Source organism: Coenobita brevimanus, chromosome 108, assembly GCF_032717465.1.
Source record: "Coenobita brevimanus isolate Jiangsu-jjx chromosome 108, ASM3271746v2, whole genome shotgun sequence".
In the NCBI taxonomy this organism is placed as follows: Eukaryota; Metazoa; Arthropoda; class Malacostraca; order Decapoda; family Coenobitidae; genus Coenobita; species Coenobita brevimanus.
The window spans coordinates 16,560,410-16,587,439 of NC_137061.1; the positions used below are offsets into that span (position 1 = coordinate 16,560,410).

The 27,030-nt window shown below is 42.9% G+C and overlaps 1 pseudogene; it reads left to right on the top strand.

The window, feature by feature from the left end:
- Nucleotides 1-17,310: 17,310 nt before the first annotated feature.
- LOC145417065 (5S ribosomal RNA) lies at nucleotides 17,311-17,431 on the top strand (annotated as a pseudogene).
- Nucleotides 17,432-27,030: the final 9,599 nt, after the last annotated feature.

Below are 27,030 nucleotides of genomic sequence, written 5' to 3' on the forward strand. Positions count from 1 at the left end.
ACTGTATCACTGTCACGACACTTTCAGTCACTCACTATCAGGACTGGGTGTGGTGGCGGCGAGGGTAGAGGGACGGCAGGGAACTCACAGCCCGGCTGCTGATGGGAGCTGAGTTCTGCCAGGGGCCTCAGCATCCAGGGGCCACAGAATCACTCGTAGGGGTGTCCTCTCTCGTCTGGGGCTGTGTGTGGCAAAGGGCCCACCACTGTCAGGGCTGGGAACTGGAGTACGGCCCTCAGGACTGGGGCCGAAGAGCTGCCTGAAGCGCTCACTCAAGTGCCTGACGTAGGACGAGGGTCTCTGGTGTCGGAATGGGGAGATGTCCCGCCCAGGGGTCGTAGGGGTGGTCTCGAGGTCCCGTTGGCTGCGGTCTCCGGTGGTCAGGGACGCCGACAGGAGCTGGCTGCGGCGTCGGCCTTCGTTGGGGTCTGTCAGGCTGGGCACCTCGGGGACCGGCTGCACAGAGAAGAGCCCGGTGGGAGCCACAGGGCCTCTCCAACAGTCCTCGGGGCTGGGACCTTCCTCCTGAAGGTTGTCTCGCTGTGGGGGTGTGGCAGCACCTGACGGAGGAGCGGCTACTGGCTGTCTCCTGCTGTAGGGCCCAGCTACTGGCCGTGGCCTTTCAGAGGCGCAGCTGCAGGCCGTTGCTGAAGCCCGGCTTCTGGCCGTGGCCCGTGTGGGGGAGCGGCTACAGGCCGTGTCCTGAAGGAGGTTTGAGCGGCTACTGGCCGTCTCAAGGGCACCTTCCGAGCGGCTACCGGTCGTCTCCTGAAGGAGGAGTGAGCTGCTACAGGCCGTCTCCTGGGCACCTTCTGAGTGGCTACAGGCCATGTCCGGAAGGAGGTTTGAGCGGCTACTGGCCGTCTCACAAAGGGCACAGCTACAGGCCGTCGCAGGGGTGCTGCCTTGAGCTATAGGAGTAGCTCCACCCTGATCCTGTTGGGGGTCAGCTCGCCTGAAAGGTAGTCTCTTTTTCCTGCTGTGGTGGCGGCGAGTGAGTTCCGGGTCATAGGGGCGCACGGCCCGGGCGGACTTACGTCCCTGTCGTCAGGGGTTGGGTTGCGCTCTATTCGCCCCTCTGTAGGGTCCTCCTTGGGGTGTTGAGATGCCCTTGGCAATGATGTCTGGCATTTTAATTATTATTATTATTATTATTATTATTATTATTATTATTATAGTGGTAGTTGGTGGCAACCATCATCCACTCACTTGATGTAGTGCTGCCTACTTCTTCCTTAGCCTTTATCATTCTTTTTCTGTGCCTGCCCTCCTCTCTTCCTATTTCTCCCATCTTTCCTGTCACTTCTTATTGCTTTTCTTTCCTTTACGGATGGCTTTACATTGAGTGACAAGTCAAATGGTTTCCTGTAAGCCAAGAAACCATTTACAACGCTGGGTGGTAACCATGTAACCAAACTATACGTGCTCCCTACGTTTCAACAAGTGGGTTGGTGGATGGTTAATGCCCTTCCCCGTAAAAAAATAACTCAGAGTCAAATGGCCACCCCTTACGGGTTTATGGCGTCTGGCAATAGATAGATAGATAGATTATTATTGTTTTTTTCTCTTTATCATACCTCACCCTGTCCTAAGGTGATGATGATGATGATGATAGTGATAATGATGATGACGATGATGTAAATGATGATGATGATAGTGATAATGATGATGATGATGGTGATGATGATGATGACTTCTTGACAGATGTATGGTATGGTGTGGATTGCAGGAAGGACTAGGTAATATAGATGTGTTAATTCTGCCTACATCCTGCCTATGCCACGACCCTAACCATCCTGGGTTTAATAACATGTACCAGGTAAGGGAAGCAGTGTATTGTTTATGTATATCTGGCCTGGGTTTTATATTACAGTATAGACAAAGCAGCCTAAGGGATATATAGAAAGAGCTGTTTAGTACATGGATTGATAGATAGATTGTAGGGTTAAAAATAGATAGATATACTGTACTGTTAGAAAAATAGATAGATAGATAGACAAAGCAGCCTAAGGGATGTATAGAAAGAGCTGTTTAGTAGATGGATTGATAGATAGATTGTAGTGTTAAAAATAGATAGATAGATATACTGTACTGTTAGAAAAATAGATAGATAGATAGATATACTGTACTGTTAGAAAAATAGATAGATAGATAGATATACTGTACTGTTAGAAAAATAGATAGATAGATAGATATACTGTACTGTTAGAAAAATAGATAGATAGATATACTGTACTGTTAGAAAAATAGATAGATAGATATACTGTACTGTTAGAAAAATAGATAGATAGATAGATATACTGTACTGTTAGAAAAATATAGATAGATAGATAGATATACTGTACTGTTAGAAAAATAGATAGATAGATAGATATACTGTACTGTTAGAACAATAGATAGATAGATATACTGTACTGTTAGAACAATAGATAGATAGATATACTGTACTGTTAGAAAAATAGATAGATAGATAGATATACTGTACTGTTAGAAAAATAGATAGATAGATAGATATACTGTACTGTTAGAACAATAGATAGATAGATATACTGTACTGTTAGAACAATAGATAGATAGGTAAACTGTACTGTTAGAAAAATAGATAGATAGATAGATATACTGTACTGTTAGAAAAATAGATAGATAGATAGATATACTGTACTGTTAGAAAAATATAGATAGATAGATATACTGTACTGTTAGAACAATAGATAGATAGATATACTGTACTGTTAGAACAATAGATAGATAGATATACTGTACTGTTAGAACAATAGATAGATAGATATACTGTACTGTTAGAACAATAGATAGATATACTGTACTGTTAGAAAAATAGATAGATAGATAGACTGTACTGTTAGAACAATAGATAGATAGATTGATAGATAGCAATACTTGGTGCATTTATATTCACTCACTGATCAGAGCTACAGTGTAGATAGATAAATAGATTATAGTGTTAAAAAAATAGATAGATAGATAGATAGGTAGATATATTGTAGTTAGAAAAATAGATAGATAGATAGATAGATATACTGTACTGTTAGAAAAATAGATAGATAGATTGATAGATATACTGTACTGTTAGAAAAATAGATAGATAGATATACTGTACTGTTAGAACAATAGATAGATAGATTGATAGATAGCAGTCCATCCATCCATCCATCATCCAATCCTACGTTGCCCCATGAGGAGCGTAGGGGCCCTGGGCTAGGCAGTTGCTCCTGACATTTAAGATGAGAGTGACCAGCCTCACTCATCCCTGAGTGGCATTACATGAGCAATAAACCCCAACCTCCCCTTGGATATAAACCTGCACCGGTTCAATCCGATTGGAGAGCAATAATTACCCACTAAACCACCAGGCGCCATAATTTGGTGTTATGGTTACCACCCAGCGTAGTAAATGGTTTCCTGGTGTACAGGAAACCATTTGGCTTGTCACTCAGTGTAGAGTCACCCACAGGCAGAAGGAAGAGGGAAGAATGAAGGAAAGAAAGACAGAAGAGGGAGTGTAAAGTCACCCACAGGCAGAAGGACGAGGAAAGAATGAAGGAAAGAAAGACAGAAGAGGATGGAAGGAAAGAAGGATGGAGGAGAGGAAAGGGCAGACACCTGAGAGCAGCACTACATCGAGTGAGTGGATGGTGAGGGCACTTGATACATTTAGATTCACTCACTGATCAGAGCTATATAGTAGATAGATAAATAGATTATAGTGTTAAAAAATAGATAGATAGATGTATAGATAGATAGATATATTGTAGTGTTAGAAAAATAGATAGACTGATAGACAGATAGATAGATAGCAATATTTGATGCATTTATATTTATAGAGCAGAATTGGCCTCACTGCTCGAGCAATAGACAGATAGATAGATAGCAATATTTGATGCATTTATATTTATAGAGCAGAATTGGCCTCACTGCTCGAGCAATAGACAGATAGATAGATAGCAATATTTGATGCATTTATATTTATAGAGCAGAATTGGCCTCACTGCTCGAGCAATAGACAGATAGATAGATAGCAATATTTGATGCATTTATATTTATAGAGCAGAATTGGCCTCACTGCTCGAGCAATAGACAGATAGATAGATAGCAATATTTGATGCATTTATATTTATAGAGCAGAATTGGCCTCACTGCTCGAGCAATAGACAGATAGATAGATAGCAATATTTGATGCATTTATATTTATAGAGCAGAATTGGCCTCACTGCTCGAGCAATAGACAGATAGATAGATAGCAATATTTGATGCATTTATATTTATAGAGCAGAATTGGCCTCACTGCTCGAGCAATAGACAGATAGATAGATAGCAATATTTGATGCATTTATATTTATAGAGCAGAATTGGCCTCACTGCTCGAGCAATAGACAGATAGATAGATAGCAATATTTGATGCATTTATATTTATAGAGCAGAATTGGCCTCACTGCTCGAGCAATAGACAGATAGATAGATAGCAATATTTGATGCATTTATATTTATAGAGCAGAATTGGCCTCACTGCTCGAGCAATAGACAGATAGATAGATAGCAATATTTGATGCATTTATATTTATAGAGCAGAATTGGCCTCACTGCTCGAGCAATAGACAGATAGATAGATAGCAATATTTGATGCATTTATATTTATAGAGCAGAATTGGCCTCACTGCTCGAGCAATAGACAGATAGATAGATAGCAATATTTGATGCATTTATATTTATAGAGCAGAATTGGCCTCCCTGCTCGAGCAATAGACAGATAGATAGATAGCAATATTTGATGCATTTATATTTATAGAGCAGAATTGGCCTCACTGCTCGAGCAATAGACAGATAGATAGATAGCAATATTTGATGCATTTATATTTATAGAGCAGAATTGGCCTCACTGCTCGAGCAATAGACAGATAGATAGACAGACAGATAGATAGATAGACAGATAGATAGACAGACAGATATTTAGATAGAGACAGTGCCACGTAATAGATTCATTTTGCCCACAGATCAACGCAGTAGATAGACATATAGATAGACAGATAGATAGATTGATAGATAGATAGACAGATAGATAGATAGAGACAGTGCCACGTAATAGATTCATTTTGCCCACAGATCAACGCAGTAGATAGACAAATAGATAGATAGACAGATTGATAGATACACAGCACCACCTAATAGACTCATATGGGGAGGGGTAGACCAAGGATGAGTGTAGCAACATGAATGTAACATATTCAGGTGGGTGTGAAGAGAGGATGGAGAATGAGAGACTGACTAGGAGAGTGGGTGAGTAAGGTGGGGAGGGGGGAGGGGGAGACCAAGGATGAAATGGAGAAATACTTTGAGTTGGTCTGGCCATGTAGAGAGGATGGAGAATGAGAGACTGACTAGGAGAGTGTATGTGAGTGAGGTGGAGGGGGGGAGAGGGAGAGGGAGACCAAGGATGTGTATTCTATTTCAAGTTTTTGGTAACCTGAGATTGCTATTTAACCCTCTCATGGTAAGAACAACTCCATTACCCCAATCCAGCTCACATGAAACCATTTTAATCCACAGAAACGTATCGGCCGAGGACAACAAGAAAATTTGTGAAGGGATGATGCGCTGCGATGGACATGGCTTGGCTGAGTGAGAGTCTGTCAGGCGTTAAGGACATGATGCAGGCGTTGGATGTCAAGACCCAGCCCATGTCAACCTTGTGTGTATACAGCTGCATGCTGGTGATGGACATGGCTTGGCTCAGTGAGTCAACCTTGTGTGTATACAGCGTGGAGAAGTGTTTGTTTTTATCCCTTCATGGCAGGTGTAACTTGTATTATTTGTCACATCATTTATGTCCATCCATCCATCATCCAGTCCTACGTTGCCCCATGAGGAGCGTAGGAGCCCGGGGCTAGGCAAGTTGGTCCTGACATTTAAGATGAGTGACCAGCCTCACTCATCCCTGAGTGGTATTACATGAGCAATAAACCCCAACCACCCCTTGGATATAAACCTTCACTGGCTCAATCTGATTGGAGCGCAATAATTACCCACTAAACCACCAGGCGCCATAATTTGGTTATATGGTTACCATCCAGCGTAGTAAATGGTTTCCTGGTGTACAGGAAACCCTTTGGCTCGTCACTCAGTGTAGAGTCACCCATAAAGCCTACAATATACTTGCATGTGTCTGGCCCTTGGCCTTTGATTGATACTGCTACTGTGAGTGAGGCAATAGGCAGGATGAGGGTGGGGAAGGCAGCAGGTGTGTCTGGGTTGACTGCCGAAATGTTGAAGGCCTCAGGAGATATAGGTGTGAGTTTAGTCACTGACCTGATAAATAGGATTATTTATGAGTGTGTTGTCCCAGATGATTGGCTGAAGAGTGTAATTGTAAATGTGTATAAAGGGAAGGGTGATGCCCTGGAAAGAGGAAATTATAGAGGTATAAAGCTTTTAGATCAGATAATGAAGGGAATGGAGAGAGTTTTAGAAGCTATGATTAGAGAAAGAGAGAATATTGATGAGATGCAGTTTGGGTTTATGCCAGGTAGGGGGACCACTGATGCCATATTCATTGTTCGACAGCTTCAGGAAAAATATATTGGTAGGAGAAGGGATCTGTATTTTGTTTTTGTTGATTTGGAAATGGCCTTTGACAGAGTCCCTAGAGAGGTGAAGTGGGCAATGTGAAAGCTTGGCTTGGAGGAGTGGCTGGTTAGGGTGGTTATGGCCATGTATGTGGGTGCCCACACTCAGGTGAGAGTGAATGGAGATTTGAGCGATGAGTTTTCCGTGAATGTTGGTGTGCATCAGGGGTCAGTCTTGAGTCCCATGTTAATGTTAATCATGTTAATAATGTTGGTGTTCATTCCTGTTAATAATGTTGGTGTTCATTCCTGTTAATAATGTTGGTGTTCATTCCTGTTAATAATGTTGGTGTTCATTCCTGTTAATAATGTTGGTGTTCATTCCTGTTAATAATCTTGGTGTTCATTTCTGTTAATAATCTTGGTGTTCATTTCTGTTAATATCTTGGTGTTCATTCCTGTTAATAATGTTGGTGTTCATTCCTGTTAATAATCTTGGTGTTCATTCCTGTTAATAATCTTGGTGTTCATTCAGTCTTTTCCTAACGTAAAAATCCTTTATGTACTTGTGTGCATCACTTTACAGTTTCTTTGATACTTAAGTTTATTTATTTAACTTGATGGTTGTATAAGAGTTGGGATGAATTGATGTAGTTATTTATTTATTTGTCATAGATTATATCTTGCCCAACACTTTCACAGCTGTGTACTTAGTGAGGTCAGTGGCTGCTCTGCTCAGCTGGTGCATGTTGGTGGAACATCACCCTCATCGTCAACAGCCTCAACCAATACGTCATCCTGGTCATCAACCAAACCATCATCAGCATCATCCAGGTCACTGGGGTCATCTGAAGGCTGCAGCAATGACAGGAGAGAAGAGGACAATGAAAATGGGTTCACTGCAGCACTTATGACAATTGTATACAAGTACCTGTCTGTTGGAATGCCCCAGGCCGTACCCAACCCCCTGGCAGCACTACAGGTGATATTTGTTATATTTTGTTAATGTAATTATTATATTTTGTCATTGTAATTATTATGTACAAGTACCTGTCTGTTGGAATGACCCAGGCCGTACCCAACCCCCTGGCAGCACTACAGGTGATGTTTGTTATATTTTGTTAGTGTAATTATTATATTTTGTCATTGTAATTATTATGTACAAGTACCTGTCTGTTGGAATGCCCCAGGCCATACCCAACCCCCTGGCAGCACTACAGGTGATGTTTGTTATATTTTGTCAGTGTAATGCACAAATCCTGCACCAGCACCACACAACACATTTAAGTGTAATGTACAGATCCTACACCAGCACCACACAACACATGTAATAGTGTCTTAAAGCACATCTGAAATATGAACCCAGTGAACTGTGGGCCGAAGCTGCCCTCCTCCTGCAGTTCACCATCCACTTTTCTGGGGATAGGGAGGGAGCTGAGGAATGTTTGTCAAACCTGGCAGTGGAGTTGACCAGTACACCACATGAAAACATCTCTCTTTATATACTTTATTAAGCTGAAATTGTTTATAAAATGGCTTGTGTACTAAATCTGTCTTCACTCAGTGTTAACAAACACTGCATAAGGAAGTCATTTAGATGGAATATCATAGTACCAGAAACTAAACCACTTTTAACACTAAACTTATGGAGGCTTGTTCATGCTGTTATTGGGATAGGAACCATTATTATTATTATAATTATTTTTTTTTTTAATGCAAGAAAGAAGGAACCAAAGGCCAGGAGCCCACAAACCATTCCTTCTAAGAAAAATTAAAAAAAACAAAAGAGAGCCAAATTCACTTGCCAGTGTATCGCCTCAGACATTACAACAATTGGGACAAGATTAAGATGTCAAGTATCCTGGAGTTTGGTAACGTGTGAGGAATAGTTTTCTGTGAACTGGTGGGTTAATCAAGTACTTAAATTACTAGCCATGTGGGGAGGATGAAGAACGAGAGACTGGCTGGGAGTGTGTGTGCATGAGGTGGAGGAGGAGACCGAGGATAAGATGGGAGGATGAACTGGAAAGATAAATGAGAGAGGAGGATATGAGTTGGAGGGAGGGCAGCCAGCTAAATGAGAGAGGAGGATATGGGTTGGAGGGAGGGCAGCCAAAGGACAGGGTAATGTGGAAGCAGTTTGTGTCTGGACACCCCATACAGGATTAAGGCTTCTGGCAATAGTAAGACAAATTATTCCTATGTATTGCCAGCAGCATTAATCCTTTAAGGGTTACTTCACTTGTGTTTATGACGTGCATGCAATCAGCAGCCAGCGTAAGGAATTTGAGGATGTGGTTTCAATTCCAATAGCCTATCTTGGGATCTTTATGCATCCATTCCAATAGATAAGCACTATTATTTGCTAATTTTGTGTGCTTTAGATATAACTAACCTTTAGTCTTGTTTAAAATTGCCTTTTATATATATATATATATATATATATATATATATATATATATATATATATATATATATATATATATATATAGCATTATAGATGTTAAGTTGGTGGTGGTTGAACACCCAGTCCCCATTTTCCCCATAGGTTATGTACTCTTTCATACAAACATATTTCCATAAACATAACTACTGGTAACATCAGGAGACCTTTTGTATTAGGGTTTTGTATAAGTAACTGCATTGTCATTTTGAGTAGTGTATGTGTGGATGGCAGAGAAAAAGTTGAGTGGTACCTTTAATACTTTATAAGTGTGTGACAGAAGAAGTTAAGAAGTGGTAAAGGGAAGATGATTAACCAGGTTGTACTTATAAGGTGGAACCATTACTTCAGATTGTTAGGTGATGTGTTAATGACTGTGGCATATGTCACTGGGTATGCTGTTGGATTGTTATACTCTACTTCAGATTGTTGGGTGATGTATTAATGACTGTGGCATATGTCACTGGGTATGCTGTGTGATTGTTATACTCTCTGGTGGGGAGGAAGGGGCATCCTACCTCATCCCTTTTCTTAGGTAGGAATTGGGGGAGAAATATTGGGATGCTGTGTATGAACAGGCAGTTCTAGTGGTGTGTCTGACCTCTCCAGTTTGTTATATTTACCCAAGCAGAATAAGGTCATCTGTATATAGCAGGATTATACAGTACTGAAGATCTGTGTAATTTCAGAGAAGGGGCTAAAGTGACTTGTTATCCCACAGGGCATTCAGCAAGTATCAGATCTGAGCCAGCGAGCAGGATTGTTAGTGTGGCAGCTGAAACTGATCATCCAAGCTGCCCACTTCCTCCACCCTGCTACTCATCCCCTGGCCAGCCCATCATCCACTGTGGAGGGGCAGCAGCAACACACAAGGCCTGCCCATCATCCACTGTGGAGGGGCAGCAGCAACACACAAGGCCTGCCCATCATCCACTGTGGAGGGGCAGCAGCAACACACAAGGCCTGCCCATCATCCACTGTGGAGGGGCAGCAGCAACACATAAGGCCTGCCCATCATCCACTGTGGAGGGGCAGCAGCAACACACAAGGCCTGCCCATCATCCACTGTGGAGGGGCAGCAGCAACACACAAGGCCTGCCCATCATCCACTGTGGAGGGGCAGCAGCAACACACAAGGCCTCTAGTGTCACACAAACAAGCACTGTCTCTTGGTAAACGCCTCCAGTCACTCACCAATACCTGGATGATGCAAGGTTAGTCATATCTGCCTGGGTTTGCTGTCATTGTATACAATTACCTTTGTCTGTATGTGTCCAGCTGTGCATTTATCAGGAGGTAACAAAACTCCTCTGATATCTGAATGATTCATAGTTTGTCAGGTGGATTTATATTACTGATAAAATAATCTGGCATGTCATTTTTGGCATAGTTTTTGTTATTAATGGTTGGTGCGGGCCCTTACCATCCACTCATTCGATGCAGTGTTGCTTTCAGGTGCCTGCCCTTTCCTCTCTTTCTTCTTTCCATCCTTCCTCTTCTGTCTTTCTTTCCATCTTTCTTTCTTCTTCCTTCTGTCTACAAGTGACTCTACACTGAGTGACAAGCCAAATAGTTTCCTGTACACCAGGAAACCATTTACTACGCTGGGTGGTAACCATATAACCAAATTATGGTGCCTAGTGGTTTAGTGGGTAATTACGGCGCTCCAATCGGATTGAGCCGGTTTAGGTTTATATCCAAGGGGTGGTTGGGGTTTATTGCTCATGTAATGCCACTCAGGGATGAGTGAGGCTGGTTACTCTCATCTTAAATGTCAGGACCAGCTTGCCTAGCCCCGGGCTCCTACGTTCATGGAGCAACACTGTATTAGATTTTTTTTTTTTTTTTTTTTTTTTTTTTTTTTTTTTTTACCTCCAGCCAATATTTTAAGAGACATAACTGGAGGAGTCAAATATGGCTTTCAGACACCTCTTGTATTTTGTTTTTCTCTTGGAAGGAACAGTTTTTGAGGGCTCGTGGCCTTTGGTTCCTTCTTCTTAGCATTAAAAAAAAAATCATCACTTGAGGTTCATATAATGCTGAAGGAAATAATGTGGCAATAGTGAGCGTATGTTTAAAGACACTACTTAAGTTTAACCTTTTGTGCTGTGGATCCCTTAAACCTTACAATATGATAATGTATTTTATTTTTAAAATTCATTCTTCTAACAGTTTTATTGAATTGTGATGAACCACCTACAGCCAAGATGCTGGTACACTTTCTAAAAAAATAGAGTAAATTTAAATTGTCTGTGGATAATGTTTTGTGACTTTGACCTAAACCTTTCAGTATGGTGTTGGTGTATTTTGTATTTTGACAATTTCTTCTAACAGTTATATTGAACTGAGACAAACTTCTTTTAGCCAAGATGCTGCTGGAACTCTCTTCAAAGTAAATTACAGTTCATGTAAATTGTCTGTGGATAAAGAAAATGAATATTTTAAAGACATCATATTGAAAGGGTCAGGTATATATTATTGGTACCCACATAATGAAAAATTTTCATCAACTGATCTTAGGATTGACACTTCTTTACTGGTAACTTTTCAGTAAACAATTGTCTGTACTCTTCCTCCCTGTGTCAGCCTCTTCCTCCTCTCTTATTGCCAGCCTCCTCCCTTTCTCTTCCCTCAGTGTTAGTAATTTACTTCTCCCTTTCTCTCTCAGTGCCAGCCCCCCCCCCCTCATTTGCAGCCTTCTCCTCCTTTCTCAGTGCACTTCCCTTACTCCTCACTCCCTCCTTTCTCAGTGCACTACCCTTACACCTTGGTCCCATCTCAGTGCCCCTTGTTCCAGCTCTGTACTCCTCCTTCTTTCCTTCTGTCACATTGCCAGCCACTTCCTCCTCCATTCTCCTCTCTCAATACCAGCTCCCCCCCTCCCCCATTTCTCGTAGTACCTGCCTCTTCCTCCACCTCTTCATTCTCGTCATCTTCTCTCTTAGTTTGAGCCTCTTCCTCCTCCCTCTCCCCCCTCACTGTCAACACTTTCATTATTGAAGAAAGAGCCACTGGTCATTTGCCTCATATTGCAGCCTGGACTAAGTAGGGTAGACCCAGGCACCTGTGCTCCTGATGGGGCACTGAAGGGTTGTGTAATGGTTGGAGGACTGATTTGTAACAGTTTTATTACTATTTAATTTTTAACCAATTTTGTTCCAGAAGTTATCCTACCAACAAGAGTTATTCATTTGATCCCGTTCACAACAGAGGTGCAAGGACAAGTGATCAGCCACCTTAAGGGTGAGACGGACTGCCAGTTGACACCTAAGTGTGCCGTCATACACACCCTTCCAGATCTTCCTACACCCTTTGACATCCAAGGTAATTTAATTAATGTATTGAACTTTACAGTTGTTTTTATTTTAAGTAAACTACATATATATGTCCACTAGATTTTAAAAAATAGTACCTTTTATGTCCACTTGATTAAAAAATATTCCTTCTTTATCATGTGTCTTGGTAGTGAAAGTTGTAATATTGGTGGTAATGGTGGCTGTATTTATCACAGTACAAATAATAATTAAAATGGTAAAAGGGAGGGGGAGGTGTCATCCTCTCCTCTCTGTCAGTCTGTTCCCTCATTCAGTGTAGCTCCCCACACCCACCCCCTCATAATAATAATAATAATAATGATATTATTTAAAATAATAATAATCGATGATGGGGCAGCAGTCACCATCTCTCTTTCCCCCTTTTCTCTATCCCCCCCCTCCCCTCCCACTTAATAGTGACCCCCTCTCTTCCTTCACTCATTGTAGTTCCCCCCCTCCCTCTCCTCTGCTTGATGTAGTCCCCCTCCCCCTCTATCCCCTTGATGTAGTCCCATCCCCCCCTCCTACTTGATGTAGTCCCCCTCCCCCTTCTACTTGATGTAGTCCCATCTCCCCCTCCTACTTGATGTAGTTCCCCATTCCCCCTATCTGCTTCATGTAGTCCCCATCCCCCCCTCTCTACTTGTAGTCCCTCTCCTCCCTGTACTTGATGAAATGCCCCATCCCCCCCTCTCTACTTGATGCTGTCTCCTTGATGTAGTCTCTCTCTCTGATGTAGTGCCCCTGAGTGACAGTTGAAATGGTTTGCTATACACCATGTCATTTGCTATGGTGGCTGGTGGTTTAGTGGGTTAAGGTGGTCCAGCTGGATGGACACTGTAAGGGTTACATCTGAGGGGTGGGCAAGTGAGGCTGGTAACCGTTGCCTCGTTGGCACTGAGAACCTCCAGCTGCCTGTGTAATAGGCCACAAAATACCATTAGTTGGTGTTGTAGCAGCATAACTCCTAGTTCCGTATTATCAGTTTACGAAGCTGCCTAGCATCTTTTGCTTAGCTAATTATTTTTGGATAGGGCTGCCTACTGTCAATTTGTATGTCATTTATGCAGAGTATGGAGGTATTATAATGATTTAAATTACACAAGAGGATAGCAAGGAGTAATAAGCAGAATAATCTCTTAGGAGAAATATTAGGCAGTTTCTAACTGATGGGCCTTGGTCATCCCCCTTCCACCCATCCTACTGTTCACCCAACTTTTTTTTTTTTTTTTTTGATAGGGTTGAGATGATTATTATCCCCCCCCCCCGCATCCTTATTACCCTAACTTGTTGGTAGGTGGGGGCACTCACCATCCACTCACTGTGTAGTGCTGCTTTGGGTGTCTGCCCTTTCCTGTCTTCCTTCCTTCCTCTTCTGTATTTCTTTCCTTCATTCTTTCCCCTTTTTTCTGCCTATGGGTGACTACACTGAGTGACAAGCCAGATGGTTTCCTGTACACCAGGAAACCATTTACTATGCTGGGTGGTAACCATATAACCAAATTATGACACCTGATGGTTTAGTGGGTAAGTCAGGTGCTCCAATTGGATTGATCCAGTGTATGCTAATATCCAAGGGGTGGTTGGGGTTTGTTGCTCATGTAATGCCACTCAGGAATGAGTGAGGCTGGTCACTCATGTTAAATGTCAGGACCATCTTGCCTAGCCCTGGGCTCCAACACTCTTCATGGGGCAACATAGGGCTGGATGATGGATGGATGGATTACCCTAACTCCACTAAATGATCAGGTTAGGTGGGATACAGAAAGTGAAAGCGTATAAGTAGTATTTTGTTATTTTGTTGTATCAAGATGCTATTGAAGGATGGCTTCATGCAGTGGCACTAATATAACCATGTACCCAGTCTTGTTATCCCCTGAAAAGAGGAGGACTGACTGCAAGATAAGAGCTTGTAGTTCACTGGTTCACCTTCAGAGCCTGGGACTACAGTAGCAGGAAAAACATCATATTGATAAAGATGATGAATATGATGGCAGTATTTATTACTGATCATCAGCACAATAAGAAATATTACCATCATATTGATCTTTATCCATATGATGTTTTTCCTGCTGTACTAGAACACTAGGGCCCATATTGTCATCAGTTAACTTGCTAATATCTTTTCCTGTGCAGTTATTCTGCTTATTACTCTAGTAACACAGTTTCTCTCTCCCTACCAGGCTGCAGCAATCCACTCTCCCTGTTGTTCAAGCTCTGCAGTTCACAGCTTCCATCATCTGTCCTGTCATCACTTGCTGAAGTTTTACTTATTGACCATGGGTAGAAGGTGGTCATGCATCTACTGTAGGTGTGTTTTGCACTGTACTTATAAACAGTTGTACCTCTCTCATCTTAAATGTCAGGACCAACTGCCTAGCCTCGGGCTCCTATGCTCCTCATGGGGCAACGAAGAAAATGGGAGAAATGGCGTTCCCCCGAGCTAGACCCTGTAATGGGGCAACGTAGGATTGGATGATGAATGAATGAAATTAACTGAACAGGACTATAATATGAACAGGGCATTTTTACACTGAAGCTTGTGTGTCAGGGGTGGGGGGATATAATTTTTTTGTTTTAAGGTTAGAGCCATAACACATACATAAAGAACAATTAGTAGTTAGTTCATAGTCATTGATGTGTGCTGGCAGAAAATTATTTAGCTTTAACCACTTCACACTGAATTTTTACTGAGGTCATGCAGACTGGGGCATAAAATGTTTGCTTTCAGACACAACACTGCAAAAGCCAGTCAGTTTGCCATTAGTTTCTTGTGATGGCCTGAATAAGTTAATGTAAAATAGATCCACAAAGGCTTCAAAGAATGTCAGAATAACAGTTTGTCTCAATGCACAACTAATATTATTATACATGTTATACTCTAACTTGGCCTAAAATTAACATCTTTTCCATTATCACTGTACAGTAATTGTAACAAGAGATTACCTAGAATATTGTGCTAGTCATGAGGAAGTGCTGTGAAAATGTTGTGTTCCTGGCACTGAAAGTTAAGGTGAGGAGAGTATAGCCATGTACTGTATATGTATAGTAAATGAATGTTTTGTATAAATAAACTCTTGTATGTACATTGTTAAAATCTGGTTTCAGTTGCCTGTCTATACCCTGTTTACCTTAACTTGGCCTAAATTTCTGTCAGTCTTTTGTGCTAAGTACTGTTTGGAGTACAGCCGTATGTGATGTTGGTATTGTCAATCAGTTATAACATTGTTCTGTATCACTGTATAATGTAAGTATTAGTGTACAATGTAACGCTAAAGTTGCCACTGCTCAAGCTGGCAGCAAAATAGTAATAACATCATATGGAAGGACATCAAAACTTATATATTTAAACTTAAATATATATATATATATATATATATATATATATATATATATATATATATATATATATATATATATATATATAAACCATTAACCATTTTTGAGGGCCAGTGATTATATTGCAGTGGCATATTTAGTATTAATATTACAGATACAGTACATAACCACCCCACACTGTTTAGTTAGACCTTTACAGTATGTTAAAAGTTTACCCCCTACACCTTATGCAGGGGAGACAGGCAGGGTATATAGAAGGGGAGATGGGATGTGTGTGTGTGTGTGTGTGTGTGTGTGTGTGTGAGAGAGAGAGAGAGAGAGGAGGGTACATACAATAAGGGGAGATGAAATGGGATGCCTGTATGTAAGACAGAGTGAGAGGAGGGTAAATATACATAATTATAATTGTGTGTTTGTGTGTGTGAAATGGGATGCCCGTATGTGTGTGTGTGTGTGTGTGTGTGTGTGTGTGTGTGTGTGTGTGTGTGTGAGAGAGAGAGAGAGAGAGAGAGAGAGAGAGAGAGAGAGAGAGAGAGAGAGAGAGGAGGGTACATATTATAACAAGGGGAAATGGGATTTTGTGTGTGTGTGTGTGAGGAGAGAGAAAGGTACATATAACAAGGGGAAATGGGATGTGTGTGTGTGTGTGTGTGTGTGTGTGTGTGTGTGTGTGTGTGTGTGAGAGAGAGAGAGAGAGAGAGAGAGAGAGAGAGAGAGAGAGGATGTGGGGAGACATATGATAATGGGATGAGAAAGAGTTAAGGGGGAGACACATAAGAAAGGGATAGAGCGAGCGAGAAAGGGGGGGGTACAGACAATGAGAATCGGGATGTGTGTGTGTGTGTGTGTGTGTGTGAAGGGGGAGATGTATGATGAAGGAATATGAGAGAGAGGGGGAGGGGAGAACAGATAAGGGGAGATGGGATGTGAAAGAGAGAGAGAGAGAGATGGGAAGGTATGTATAAGGGGAGATGGGGTGAGAGAGAGAGAGAGAGAGAGAGAGAGAGAGAGAGAGAGAGAGAGAGAGAGAGGGATGGGAGGGTAAAAGGGGAGATGGGGTGAGAGAGAAAGAGAGAGAGAGAGAGTTACATAGAGTTACATAGATACAAAGACCACACAGACCTTACGGTCCCTACGAGGTGGTCCGGCCTTAATTCTAATATAGTGCATAGGAGCAGGACAAAAGGATAGCACAGCAGAAGGCTCTCTCCCCCACCCTCCAAACCCTCCGGGTGAGAGAGAGAGAGAGAGAGAGAGGGGGGAGATGAGGTGAGAGAGAGAGAGAGGGGGGGGAGATGGGGTGAGAGAGAGAGAGGGTACATATAAGGGAAGATGGAGAGAGAGAGAGAATTAAGGGGGGCGACAGGTGTGATAAGGGGAGATGAGAGAGAGAGAGAGAGAGAGAGAGAGAGAGAGAATTAAGGGGGTCAGCTATGATACGGGGAGATGGAGTGTCTGAGAGAGAGAAAGAGAGAGAGAAACACACACACACACACAGCGTTACAGGGGGGGGGATTCTTTCCTCACTTTATGGCCCAGAAAAATACAAAATGCTTTCCGTGCACTGACCCACGCCATATAAAGATATAATACTGGATGGTTTAGTAGCAGTAGTAGTAGTAGTAGTTCATGTGAAATGTGAACCCATACCACGTTGAGTACACCGCTTCCCGTCCGATCAGCAAAGTTAAGCAACGTTGGGTCTGGTTAGTACTTGGATGGGTGACCGCCTGGGAACACCAGATGCTGTTGGCATCCCTACGTGTCAAGTGGGGTTGGTGGAGGATTAGTGCCCCTCCCTGTAAAACAATTAACTCTAAGCCCTTGGCCACCCCGTTTGGGATACATGGCGTCTGGCAATGAATGAATGAATTGGAATTATGTACTGCTGATTATTATTTTCCCACCAATCACCAGTAATGTATCACTAGACTGTCTTAGATGTCCTGCCCATATCCCATACCCGTCATGTTATCAGTATCCTGCCCTCCCCCCCCCCCTTCTCTCCTACCCATACTGTCTTCCCTTTATCACTACCAAGATTGGTTTGGAAAATGATCAGTTACACAATAATTTCAGCCTGCAGTCAACTGGGTTCACATTTCAGATGAACCTGTGACCAGAACTACTACTACTATTAAAACCATCCAGTATTGTACCTTTATATGGAGTGAGTCCACAGAAGCATCTTTATCTTTTTTTCTGGGTTATGAATTGTGAAAAGAACCCCCCCCCCTCCCTGACTCTCTCTCTCCATTAACATTTTCCCTTCATTATTTACATGCTTTTTCACAGCCCTGAACCTCATATACAATGTAGCTTGAACGTAACGTGTTGAACACTGGAGTACAAAATAAAGTGGTGGCAATACTACCTACCCTGTTTCCTGTATCCTCTGTAGTAGTGTACAAGACAATACTTACCAGGCCCAGGGATGAACAGGGGGGAATGACGCCTTGGTGTTCACCACTGGTACAATTAGTTCACATATTTTCTACCAGATGGCACCACTGGTACAATTAGTTCACATATTTTCTACCAGATGGCAGCACTGGTACAATTAGTTCACATATTTTCTACCAGATGGCAGCACCAGTCTTGTCAGGAACAGCAAAACATAAGCCCCCTTCCCTGTGCAACCAAAAATACTGTAGTTCAAAGAATGACCAATAGATGGCAGCACCAGACATTGTTAGTGCTGCCATCTATTGGTCATTCTTTGAACTACAGTATTTTTGGTTGCACAGGGAAGGGTCTTATGTTTTGCTGTTCCTGACAAGACTGGTGCTGCCACCTGGTGGGAAACACTGGAAGCTTGTACCACTGCTCAACATCTGGGCCTTATGATGCCCTGTTGCTAAATCCCGCAGCTCACCAAATTTATTTCTCGCTCTCCCATATTTTGGAATTAAAACACACAGACGACGACTTTATTTGCACAGGCGAAAATATGGTAAATTTTTAGAAGTAACCAACGTTTTCTTTTATTAATTTTTTTATGGTTTCCAATGCAAAATACTGTGCTTTAATTAGTTTTGACCCTCATTTTTGGGGGAAAATCCCCCTTTTGGAATTTTGAGTAAGATTTCCAAAAGTGTGTTTATCCCCCAAAATCAAGATCAAGATTAATTAAAAATACACTATTTTGCATTAAACTAACCCAAACTAACCTAACCTAACCTAACCTAGGCCTGATCTAGAGCCTGACATAGACCAAATGCACACGCCTGCACCAGCCAATATGGCGCAACATTCATCCGTTACTGAGCGACAGCCTAACCTAAGTCACTATATGACTATCCCTACAAAATTTGCTCCCCCAACTGAAACTAGGCTTAAAGGGTAAGTCTTAGTTAGAATAGTTCAGGGACGTAAAATAATGAAAATTGGTAACGTTGGTTACTTCTAAAGTTATACCCAGTTACTACTCATTTTACGATGGAGTTACATCAGGTGATAGCTTATCGTATACCGATTTTATCGTAAATCGGAAGATTGAAACACATTATAAGAGGGGGGTTACGTCAACTCAACTTCCCAGTCACCTAACCAAGACTGAACCATAAATAACAACCCACCCTCATTCTTCCTGTGTTGGTCCAAGTCATCTCCAAGTCCCCCCCCCCCCCGTGGCTGGGGGACAGCCTGTGCTTACAGGCACTAGTGGTCAGCCTCTGAGTCAGACAGGAACAGGTTAGGGGGAGGGGAATCCAGCCCATACCTGCACCAACCATAGCACTGGGGCCCATACCTGAATCAACCATAGCACTGGGGCCTACACTGGCACTGACCTTACCACTGGGCGCACAAATCCACAGTACTGTACAGTAATTCACCAAAAGAAACTATCACACCAGTACAGGCAGAGTTACTCACGTACAGTAAATCGTTGCAACAACACAATACAGTACAGTAATCACACTTGTGTAAAGTTGGCCCGGTGCTACACAATGTCTACTGTAGTACAATGTTTGGCTGAGAGGTAACGATAACAGGAGGGCACACATGAACAAGTTGAAAAGACAGGGCTTTGAAGGGGTGGCGGGATCTGAACCATAACAATGTGCTGCATGCCAGGGCCACCATCTTGCCTGAGACAAGCGACGGTCACCTTGCGTGTGCCTGGCGCTTTCCAATGGCAAAATCGTTATAGCGGAAAATTTATCATAAATCGGATTTTGGGGTGGAACTTTTCTATTATCGTTGCAGCGAATTATCGTAGCCGAATCAACGCAAAACGAATAGTGACTTTGCATGTTTATTGTGTTATGCTGTTTTAGCACTAGTAAACACTCTTCATTTAATTTTGGGTTGGGGGGCCTGTTTGGTGTCATAGTACTTTCTGATAGTGAAGGTACATGTCCCACCGGAACACTTCTCTATTTTTCCCATTGATTCTTAACTTCACACTTCGACGTTTCGGGTTTTGCGCAGTTTTAGCGGAACATCCAAGCCGCGAAAAATGAGGATTTACTGAATATATATATATATATTCGGGTGGCCCAAAAATGTACCAAAAAACTTTTTTTCAAATTTATTATTCTCCACAAGGCTACTTCTGTTCCATATCACTTATGAAGCATTCATGCAAAAAATTAAGAAAATTGGCTCATATTTAGAAGTCACTCCCTGGAGGAAAAATATGTCTATCTATCTATCTATAGCCCGACGCCCTAATCCCGCAAAGGGTGGCCACAGACAAAATGCCTCCAAGTCACTCTGTCACCCACCATTTGACTCCCCTCCCCCCAACTCACCCCCTCCTCCCTCATATACCTCTCAACTCCATCCCTCCACCTCATCCTCGGTCTACCCCTCCCTCTCCCTCCCTCCACCTCGCCTACATACACCCTCTTAGTCAGTCTTTCATTCTCCATTCTCTCCACATGTCCAAACCACCTCAGTGTATTTCTCCTAATCTTTTCAACCACATCCACATCTACCCCACAACGTTCCTTCACTTCTTCATTCGTCAACCTGTCCCTCCACGTCACTCCACATGCTCCTCTCAAGTAACTCATTTCCACTGCTCTCACTCTTGACTTGTTCCCCTCTTGCAAGGTCCAAGCCTCGCTTCCATACGTCAGGGTAGGGATCACAATACTATCATGCAGTGACTTCTTAACTTCCATACTCACCTCCCTATTTCTCATCACTGCTTTCAGTGAACCAACAACCTTTCTTCCCTGCTGTACCCTTTCACGTACTTCATCCCCCAAAGTTCCATCCTTACTCATCACACTACCCAAGTACTTGAATGCACTCACATTCTCCATATCCTCACCATCCAACCTCACTGCACACTCTGTGACTTCATTCCTCTCAAACACCATAACTTTACTTTTGTTTACATTAACTTTCAGCTTCCTCCTCCTACACACTGTCCCAAATTCATTCACCAAACCTTGCAACTCCCATTCATCTTCACTCAACAATACTGTATCATCAGCAAACAACAACACCGGAAGCTTCCAAATCTCACCCTCATTCATTAGGGCAACCCCCACATCCACTGCCCTACCTTGCACCTCCTTTACAACCCCATCCATATATATATTAAACAGCCATGGAGACATCACACACCCCTGTTTCAGTCCCACATTGAGATCAAAGAACTCACTCAGCTCACCATCCACTCGCACCGTAGCCTTAGCTCCCTCGTACATACTCTTCACAGCACTCAACAATTTCCCCTCCACTCCATATATTCTTAATACCTTCCACATACCTTGCCTATCTATTCTGTCATAAGCTTTCTCCAAGTCCATGAAGGCAGCATACACTTTCCTTCCCTTCTCTAGATACTTCTCCACTAAACATCTTAGAACAAATATCTGATCTACACACCCTTTTCCCTTCCTAAATCCCCCTTGTTCTTCTCCAACTAGCTCCTCTGTCATATGCCTAACCCTATCAATGAGTATTCTACCATATATTTTACCAGTCACACTAAGAAGGCAAATACCCCTATGGTTACCACATACTTCTCTCTCCCCTTTTCCTTTGTACAGAGGAACAATTATACCTCATTTCCAGTCCTCTGGAACCCTTCCCTCTTCCCAAGCCAATCTACACAACTTCCATATCCACTCCACAACAATCTCACCCCCATACCTAAGCATTTCACCACACACTTCATCAATTCCTGGGGCCTTTCCCAGCTTAATCTTCTTCATCGCTTCCACTACTTCCGACCTACTGATCTCTTCCTCCCTCCTCTCATCTCTTCTTCTCCCAGCCATTCCCCAACCACTTATACTCACACTGCTCTCACTCTCTACATTCAACAAATCCTCAAAGTGCTCCTTCCATCTCCTCAATTTCTCTCTTCTCCACCAACAATCTATTATTCCTATCTTTCACTCCCCTACTATTTCCCCTTTCACACTGCCTTACTTTCTTTACCTCCTTCCAAAACAATTTCTTACTCTCCCTCCATTTCACACTCAGATTCCTCCCAAACTCTTCATCCACTTTCTTCTTACTCTCCTTCACCAGTCTCTTAACCTCCCTTCTCCTGCTCACATATACCTCTCACTTCTCTCTCTCATCTTCTCCCCTACCTCTACTCGCCAACCATTCACCATATGCCTTCTTCTTTTGTTCGACAGCTCGTTTCACCTCATCATTCCACCATGCTGTCCCTTGCACACCCTTGCATCTCCTCCTCACTCCACAAACCGCCTCACACGCTGCGCTTATCTCTTCCGTGAATATCTTACATACGTCTTCCACCCCTTCCATCTGCTCTAGCTCATACCTTCCCAATCTTTCTTCCACTATGCTCTTATACTCTGTCCTTTTCTCACTATCTTGCAATTTCTCCACTCTTCTCACAGGAGCTGCTTCCTCCTGTCTTCCCCTTCGTCTCCTCAACCACTTTCTTTGCAGCTCTACCTTGGCCATCACTAAGTGATGGTCCGAGACTCCATTCCCCCACCCTATCCACACCCTTGCATCCAACACTTGTCTTCTCATTCGCTCATCCACACACACGTAGTCTATCATTGCCTTTCGTTCAACAAGTTCACCATCCATCCTCCTCATTACTCTCCATGTTTACCGGTGGATCATCTTATGACGAAAGTAGGTGTTGGCTATTGCCAACCCCTTACCAGCACAGATGTCCACCAAAGCACTACCATTCCCATTTATTTCAGCTGGCACACCCCACTGACCAACCACTCCATCCACTCGTACATTCCCAACTTTGCCATTCATGTCTCCAATCAACAGCACTCTCTCGCTCCTCTCAAATATGTGATCCTGATATTATTATGTTTGATCACTAATGTCTAATCATCTAATGAATATATGGCTTGTAACTGCCTGTAACTATCCTAAAACTGCGACAACTATCGAACTAAGCACTGAATAAAGCTTAAGCAGTAGTCAGTAGACATACTTATTGTAACATGCATCTACCACTGCTGTGTGCTGCAGCCATCTGTTGGAAACTTTGGCGCAGCCGGAAAAGCACCACGTCCACGCCGCGTGCTGGGCGGCTCGTCTATGACTCAGTGATCACACAGTCACTCAGTGGATGACTATTTCTTAACACAACAGGATGTACATTGGTGTGCTATTGATGACTAGCATGTCGTGACATCAAGCAGTGAATTACTTTGATCTGGCAAGTAAAATTTATACCCCCTGGGGGTAGGGGGGTTTTCAAGAATACTCCCCCAGTATCCCTGCTTGTCGTAAAAGGCGACTAAAAGGGTTGGCGGAGGGTTAGTGCCCCTCCCCGGAAAACAACTAACTAAAAAAAACAAACAAGAAGCCTCGGACAAGGACTGACCAAACGATGACGACCCAGGACCGGACAAAGGACTTGGTAATGAGTACATGGAATGTAAGAGGAGCGAATGATGAGGTGAAAGAGAGAGAGATTGTTCAGGTGCTTGAGGATGCGAAAGTGGATGTATGTGGAATAACTGAAACAAAATGGAGAGGAGAAAGTGTGAGAGAATGGGAGTATGGATGGGGTATATGTGCAGGAGTAGATGAGAATGAGAGGGCAAAGGAAGGAGTGTGTATAGTTGTGAGTAAAAGATGGAAGAAGAGCATAAGACAGTATGGATCAGTTGGGTCAAGGATTGTGTGGGTAAAGTTGAAAGTTGGAATACAAATGTGGGCGATTGTGTGCGCGTATGGGCCAACGCAAGATCGTGCTAGAAGAGTGAGAGAAGAGTTCTGGACAAATGTGGAAGTGTGCATGGAAAAGTTTGGAAGGAATGAGAGAGTGTTTTTGATTGGTGATATGAATGGTAAAGTTGGTAATGTGAAGGTGGATGGAATAGTTGGTGAGTGGGGTGTGCCTGCTGAGATAGATGAGAATGGCAGTGCGTTAGTGGACATTTGTGCTGGGAGGGGGTTGGTGATAGCCAATACCCTCTTCAGGCATAAAATGATCCACAGGTATACATGGCGAGTGATGAGAAGGGTGGGTGGTGAACTGAATGAAAGGAAGGCAATGATTGATTATGTGTGTGTGGATGAAAGGATGCGAAGATGTGTAAAGGATGCAAGAGTGTATAGAGGTTGGGGGAGTGGACTTTCTGACCACTACTTGGTGGTGGCCAGAATTAGGATGCAAGTAAGATGGAGGAATAGAAGAAGGGAAAGACGAGAGGAAGGAGTAGTTGCAAGGAGAGTGGAAAGGTTACAAGAGGATGAGAAAAAGGCAGAGTATAAGAGAGAAGTGGAGGAACGATTGGGCAAATATGAATTGGAGCAGATGGGAGACGTGGAAGGTATGTGTAAGATATTTACAGAAGAAATATGTGCAGCATGTGATGTGGTGTGTGGAAGGAAGAGAAGACGGAGGGGGGTGCAAGGAACAGCGTGGTGGACTGAAGAGGTGAAACAGGCTGTGGCACAAAAGAAGAAAGCATACAATGAATGGATGAGAAATAGGGGCGTGGAAGAAGTTGAGAGGCGGAAGAGAGAGTTATATGTGGAAAGGAAGAGAGAGGTGAAAAGATTGGTAAGAGAGAGTAAGAAGAGAGTGGATGAGGAATTTGGAATGAATTTGAGTGTAAAGTGGAGGGACTGTAAGAAAATGTTCTGGAGAGAAGTGAAAAGAGTAAGACAGGGTGGAAGTGAAGTAAGCAGGGGAGTGAAAGATAAAAATGGTAGATTACTAGTGGAGAAGGGAGAAAAAGTGAGCAGATGGAGAGAACACTTTAAGGAATTGTCGAACGTAGAGGATGGAAGTAATGCGAGTATAAGTGGCTGGGGAATGGCTGGGGGAAGGAGGGAGGTGAGAAGACAGGAAGAAATCAGTAGGATAGAAGTTGTGGAAGCAATGAAGAAAGTTAAATCTGGGAAAGCCCCAGGAATTGATGGAGTGTGTGGTGAAATGCTGAAGCATGGGGGAGAGACAGTAGTAGAATGGATGTGGAAGATGTGCAGATTGGCCTGGGAGGAAGGTAGAGTCCCGGAGGATTGGAAGTCAGGTATGATTATTCCCTTGTACAAAGGAAAAGGGGAAAAAGAAGTGTGTGGTAATCATAGGGGCATTTGTCTTCTTAGTATAATAGGAAAAGTGTATGGTAGGATACTTATAGACAGAGTTAGAGAAAGAACAGAGGAATTAGTTGGAGAAGAACAGGGAGGCTTTAGGAGGGGAAGAGGTTGTGTAGATCAGATATTCATTCTTAGATCTTTAGTGGAAAGGTTTTTAGAGAAGGGAAAGAAGTTGTATGCGGCTTTCATGGATTTGGAGAAAGCATATGACAGGGTGGATAGACAAGGATTGCGGAAAGTGTTAAGAATATATGGAGTAGATGGGAAGTTGTTGAATGCTGTGAAGAGTATGTACGATGGTGCGAAGGCTGCAGTGCATGTGGATGGTGAACTAAGTGAATTTTTCTCTTTGAAAGTTGGTTTGAAACAGGGATGTGTCATGTCTCCATGGTTGTTCAATCTGTACATGGATGGGGTAATAAAAGAAGTACAAGGTAGGGTAGTGGATGTTGGAGTGGCCCTGGTGAGAGAGGATAGTGTTTGGAAACTCCCTGTACTGTTGTTTGCAGATGATACTGTGTTGTTGAGTGAAGACGAAGGGGAGCTGCAAGGCTTGGTGGATGAGTTTGAGAGAGTGTGTAAGAAACGGAACCTAAAGGTGAATGTAGGGAAGAGTAAAGTGATGGTCTTTGAGAGAGGTGAAGTTAGTGAATGTACAGCGAGGTTGGATGGTGAGGAATTGGAAAATGTGAGTACGTTTAAGTATTTGGGTAGTGTGATGAGTAAGGATGGAGGTTTGGAGGGTGAAGTGCTTGAAAGGGCACAGCAGGGAAGAAAGGTTGCTGGTTCCTTGAAAGCAGTGATAAGAAACAGGGAAGTGAGCATGGAAGTGAAAAAGTTACTACATGACAGTATTGTGATACCAACTCTAACGTACGGAAGTGAAGCTTGGACATTGTTGGAAGGACACAAGTCAAGAGTGAGAGCAGTGGAAATGAGTTATTTAAGAGGAGCCTGTGGAGTCACGTGGAGAGACAGGCTGACGAATGAGGATATAAAGGAACGTTGGGTGTGGATGTGGATGTGATAGGAAGCATTATGAGGAATACACTGAGGTGGTTTGGCCATGTGGAGAGGATGGAGGGTGAAAGACTGACGAAGAGAGTGTATATGAGTGAAGTGGAGGGGGGGCGAGGGAGGGGGAGGCCGAGGATGAGATGGAGGGATGGGGTGGAGAGGTATATGAGAGAGGGGGGTGTGAGCTGGGAGCAGGGCAGTGAAATAGCGGGGGACAGGGCAACTTGGAGGCGATTTGTTTGTGGCCACCCCAAACGGGATTGAGGCGTCTGGCAATAGATAGATAGATAACTACCAATAATGACACTTATCAAAAAGTTACTTGGATATATTAGGTGTTTACCCTCCACATACCAGGCACTTGTTGATGAATATTTGATTCATTAATAATGGAATATTTCTAATACCAAACACAATGTTTAATAACCATTGTATCCAGCATATGATCATATGTATCCAGATATGCAGAGCGAACTGATGCTAATATATCAAAATAATGTTCTGATGAGTATTATTATTGATAACTATAGTAAAGCCTTGCTTATTAGTGTGTTAATTCACAGGTCATGCCTATGACAAGGAGCAGTCCAAAAGTATAGCTTCTGGGCAAGTCCAATAAAAATACCTGCCAACTAATTCCGATGTCCTCAGGAACTTCATGTTTCACCATCAGAATGGTCTTACAGTCAGTCACAGCACTAACAGTACCACTGGGAAGGTAATGGTGATCTGTGATAAAGTGTGCATCCCGACCCAAAGGGTAGACTTGGGTATTTGCAAGCTCCAGAAGCCTCACAATGAGTATGTG